Raw genomic sequence first — 6,000 nt, forward strand, 5'->3', positions numbered from 1 at the left:
TTTTTCTCTTAGTGCATGATAGTTTCTTTTCTTCAGTGTGGCAATGGGTTTTGCTGAGAAGCTTTGAAAAATCAGGCATTCTACATTCTAATGATCATCCTTATCTGCATTCGTATTAATGATTTTTAGTTGTCTTGTTCTGGATTTACGTTTAAAATTTTAATATTTTTCCCTCTGATTGGATACTGATATAATTATTTAAATTGTTTTCTTACTTTGAATATTTGTATTTTTTGCTTTTCTAAAAATTGTCTATACTTATTTTTCTTTCTTTGCTAAGATGCTAACTTGCTGTTTAAAATGTCTCTGTCATACCTGCAAACTTTTTTTAGCCTTTTATTTCATTTTTTAATGAGTCCTCCTATTTAATTGTTCTCTTCAATAAAGTTGAAGTAGAAGGAGATTTGTGGGAAGAGGAGAGGGATTTTTCCATTCTATTCCATTCTGAATATACACTGTGCTTGTTACTTCTTTCTGGAGCTGCATTTTGATTTTTGTCCTTCTAATTACTTGGGAAAATCCATAGTTACTTTTTATGGATTTTCTGCCTATATTTTGGCAGTCATATAGTCATATCTTGTTTTGCTTGAAATTTTATATTTTTTCTTTTTCCTCTCAAGAACATTCTTTAAATTATATAAACATGGTGAAAGCATGAAAATAATAAACAAGATGGAGTACTTTGAGACTTCTGTGTTACACAGTTCAAACGTGCTATAAAGCATTAATGTTATCGTCCAAGTCAAATGCCTTGTGAGAATCTCAGTGAACATCTTTAAACAATAAACCCTTCATATTTCTTCTGTATTTTGATGTGCAGCATAAAACACTTTAAATGATATATTTAAGACATCTCAATTTTATCTTCAAGTGGAAGAAGTATTCTCTGTGCTTTGAAGATATACTCTGATTCAGAGGAAAAAGGAAAATATAGTAAGAGACAAGAAATATAAAGTATTTTTCAATGACTGGAAAACTGAAGAAATCCCACTGAGAGCAGGAAATGGCATATTTCTATGGTCTAAAAGGGGCATAAGTGTGAGGCATAAGTGTGCAGGTGTAAAATCAGAAAGGTGAAGATTCAAAGACATAATTATCAAGAGACAAAAAAGAAAATTTAGGTTAATAGAAAGTTTGGTCAAAATTAAGTGTTTTATTACACTTATAAATGTTAATAAGAATATGGGACACAAAAGGAGAAAAGTCAGTGAATATTCAGTTAAATTAATGTAGCATGATATGACACTATCGAGTGTACTTAGGGAACAAGATGAAGCAATTTATGAATCACTGTGTTCTTGGGGAACTCACGGAGGGTTAGGGAATGTGTGAGAACTGGCAAAAAGTAAAGAAATTACATTTAACATAGAAAGAAATGTAGTTTTCAGTGGGGCCTATTTTCTGAGAAAATAGTAAATCACAAAAATGCAAATCATTGCTTGTCAATAAAACACCTACTCAGAAAAATTTAATATCATTCCTTCATAGAGCAAGTATTCTAATGAACAAAGGGAAACAGCATTTATGATACAACTTCTCTTACGTAGGCTTTTAGTCTGCCCCACATGGGACTGTCATGAAGAAATTAGGAAGTGTGGTTGATTGTGAGGTGGATACAAAACTTGTACAGAAACCTATAGTCAAAGAAGTGTTTCTGGTAGTTGGCTTTTAAGGTGATGTATCAGTGAGGTGAAATCAGCCTCCCCTGGAGCTAGTGCCCTTCTAACCTTTCATGTGTTGCCTGTACTTTGCACTGAAGAAAAACAAGATATTTGCAGAAGACAGCCAACTGACAGAGGCTAGAGAAAACATGACTGCAATTCAAAATGACATTGCTAAATTGTAGGAATTGTCTAAAATCAATACAGGGAGTGATGACTTGGCAGCTTCATGATCAGTCTAACAAGAATGACTTTCTAGATTCTCATCCTTGACTTACTTCTGCCTGAAGTTTTAGGAATCCAATGTAAGAGAAGTCATTCTTCTTCTTATCCAAAATTTGCTCATTATACTTAGATTGTTTCTCACAAGAAATTCATCTGACCATATGCAGACTTAAACATTGCAGACATTTGTAGCTGAACTTGTAATCTATAGTCAGGAGAGGGAAATAGGCTGTGATTTTTTCTCATTTTAAAGTAAATAACCAAATTAGGTTAGATTAAATCCTTTGTGAAAGTACCTGGTTTTGTTTACTGAATACTAAGGATTACTGTTGTTGGGAGTAGCATCTACACTGGAGGTATATTAAAAGCAGGCAAGATGAATCCTTCTCTCCAGCTGAATCTGTACTGGAAAGTGAAGCACTGTTAGTGAATGTTTTTGTGTCAGTGAATTGCTGGAAAACTCCCTGGCATGATGAGTGATGTTCTTTCAAATAATTGCCAGGTACTGTTCAGAAGTGAAAACATTCCAGAGACCTTCAGCGACTTGACAAGTGACCTTTTTTTATTTCCTGATTCTCATGCCACCTTAATCAGTAATCGTCAGTGGCTGAAACTTCTTCAAGAGTTTCAGATGACTGTATCAAAAAAGTTGCTTTTGAGTGTCACACCATCTCTATGCAGCAGTTTCTTTGCAGCGTGGAGAATGAAGCCAGAGTGCTACCAGAATAGGTATACACATAAACAGGGTGCATTTTCTCTTCTCTCTGCTAACTTCTTTTATTTTGTCCTTCTATCCCTGAAAGCATATGTATACATCGTATTATCCAAAAGAGGTCAGTCATTGTCTAAGCTTTTTCATACATATCAAAGAGTTGAGGAGAATATAATCTGAGCCTCTGGCTCTAGTAACGTCTGATCTGCTCACTTTTAGTCCCAGAGGAACCACCAGTGCCTGTGTGGGTTAGTAATGTGTTGGAGTAGTCTGTGATTCGGATGAGCCCTGGCAGCTTTTCTGTAGTGGATTTGGGGCCCTTTGCATACTTTGATACTTCACAAGTCAACAGATCCATTCTTCCAGCTTCCTCAGCACTGAAACCCTGAAGCGCTGCTCTTTGAAATGTGTAAGCACCACTACAAAGAAGCAGCAGAGTCCTTGGGGCATTTTGTTGGGTTTTTTTTTTTTAAATCATTAGGGTAGATTCCTTACTGGTCACCAAGATAGCAATCACTTATTGTCATTGGCTGATGGGGCTAAGCAAGCAGCATTTCCTGCCCAAGGAGCAGCCACATTCCTTCTCTACTGGTGGAGTTGCTTCAGATTCCCTAGATAATCTAGAGCCTTCACGCTTCCAGATCTCTTCTGCTTCATGCAAATATATATTTCTCATGTTTCAGTCTGCCCATTTCCTTCTCAAGCTTTCCTGCTGTTCTCGAGAGGGTTTACTAATAGCAACTCTTGTAATGGAATAGCAGCTCTTGTAATGGACGTTTTTATTTTCCTTTCCTTCCTGAACTTCAGTGGGTGTAAGACCCAGTCTTCAAAATATCCTGATCAGTACAAGCTTATATTTATTGGAATCCCTGTTTGCACACAGCTTTCATAGAAGCAGTGGAAGATCTGCCAAAGAGGTGCCTGCAATGAAACATTGAGGGTACATAATTTTTGTCCTAGCATATTATTGTGATCTTCATTTTCCTGTTCCATAACTCTCACAGGAAACTTCTCTGCAGCTGCTTCTTCACTTTCTTTTTTTCCATAGTTTTCTTTAGGTGGTTTCAGAGAGAGAAATGCTCATTGGAACCTAGAGTATGTTCCTAAAAGATAGCGATTATGGAAATGTATACAAACAACTGGTTAATACAAATGGGTCTCTTCTTTGGGAGTTTTAATGAATGTTAGTAGCCAGGATCTCTTTTCAGGACAGAGAAACGTAGAATATTTTAGATTAGAAAGGACGCCTGGAAGTCATCCGGTCTCTCTACTGAAAGGAGGGCCAACTTTGAAGCTAAATCAAGTTGCTGATCCATAAGATCAGCAGTTTTATTAGGGCCATTTAGTTATGGACAGTACTTTCTATCTTATGTGATGGCAGCACCTATTATTTTCTATTAATCTTCTATACCCAAAAAGTATATTTTTATAGACATTTTATAGATACTTGTCATTTGATGGAGAGGCTGCAGTATTGGGTATGTTAAATGCGTGATGTAGAAGGGATGAAGAACCAAAGCAGAGAAGATGCCCAGGAGCAACAGACAAGGATAGAAACAGAAATCCGAGTTATTGCTATAAACCCACTCATCACCAGTGCATTAATCAAGGCAAAAGTAATGGAGATGATAGGTTGGGAATGCTTCCCTTTATCAACCTTTTACATTGTTGGAGGGCACAGTTCCTTCACACAAATCTAATTTTTCAGCTGTGGTATTCCCGAGGGAGGGGAGAGAAGAGGAAAATAGACTAAGCCTAACCCTGGGCAACTGATAGATATACTGGAAGGGTTCCATAGACACCACACATTCCTGTACAAAATGTGCCTTGGGGTATGCAATCTGTTACAAACATCTGTATTTTGTGAGCTTGTGCAAACTCATTTTGGAGCATGTTCGTGTTTGATGCTGGTTGAACCAGTTGTGCTTTTGGTTGCATTGAATTCTCTACACTTAGTGCCCTTCTACTTTAGCTTTGCTGTTGTCAGATCAGGACACCAAATGAAAATATTGTGAATGCTCGGGTATACCGAAACTGATAGCTACTGTTTTTCAAAGCAATAGCTAGTATCCTAATAGTAAAACTATTTGCAGGTGACATGGAAGCAAAAAGCTTTGGTTTCGTTTTGGTACCTCTAATTATTAACTAAAGTGAATCCTACCTAATTTGCAAGAATTTACATCGTGGTACAGTTTCATCATACAATATTCCAACTTAACCATGAAGGAACAAGACAATGTCATCAGTCTATCAAAATCAAAAGGTGATCCTAGAACACCATTATAGTCATCCAAGTCCTCAGAACTTGCAAATAACCTTACTATTCAGAATTGGTTTTTAGCTATTACATTGAAGATTATTTTATTGTAATGTGCTTTAGTCTTTGCTACTTTTCATCTTTTTTTTCCTCTCTCCTTTTTTTTTTTTTTTTTCCCCTTTAAATGTTCAAATACATTAAGGGCAAAACAAGCTAGAAAGTTACTTAGCATATGTTCTTCCAAGCACTTAAAATTGCCAGGAACCATCTAATTTCTAGCCAAATTATTTGCACAGTTTGCTGAATTGGAAAAAAGTACACGTAGCTGACACAAAATTAAACAGCTCCTGTGTGCAGCTGATCTCTGGGGAGTCTTATTTGAAAACTCCAAGCTAATAGAACTACCACATGTGTTGGCTACCAAGATGCATCTTGTTACTTGTTGCTATAGTCATTGCCTATGGAAACTTACTTTTCTGCCTAATGCTAAAACATAGAACTTCTTTCTGTAAACATGATAAGAAGAACTGGAAATTTCCTTACTAAGACACTTTATTGTAGCCTCGGGCTGTATTTTAACATTATGTGCTCTAAGTTCATTTATAATGTCTATTTTAAACATGTAATTATAAATATACTGCTTTGCAGTTGAAATGCTCCCTGCAATAATGGCAATACGCAGCATAGTCCGTTTCTTTGGCACTCTCCATCATGTGTCAGCATTTCATAAATGTCATTGGGTTCTTTGACAAAAAATTGCTTTTAAAGAAAATTATTTAGATGCTGTAATCCACAATGATATAGATAATTAGTCAAATCCTTACTACTAAAGTGAAAACCACAAAAATTACTTTTGGAAGTTGATTATGTGGAATTAGGCGGAGAAATGAATGGTTCATTCAAAATGTGCTGCTTTTGAGGAGCATAAAAGGAACATAGCTTTTTCCTCTTACTTTCTACAGTTACAAAACTGTAACGAAGAAGAAAAAGGGAACTATTCACTTTTCTAGTCTTGGTGCTCCAGGGAACATCTGATCATTATTGTGCATCCTGTATGGCCTTTTATCCAATTCATTTTAAAGATTCTGTCAAGTCAAAATGACAATTACTCAGTATTTACCTTTCATTCGTATAAATAACAAGCA

Source organism: Strigops habroptila, chromosome 6 (genome assembly GCF_004027225.2).
Source record: "Strigops habroptila isolate Jane chromosome 6, bStrHab1.2.pri, whole genome shotgun sequence".
Taxonomy (NCBI): Eukaryota; Metazoa; Chordata; class Aves; order Psittaciformes; family Psittacidae; genus Strigops; species Strigops habroptila.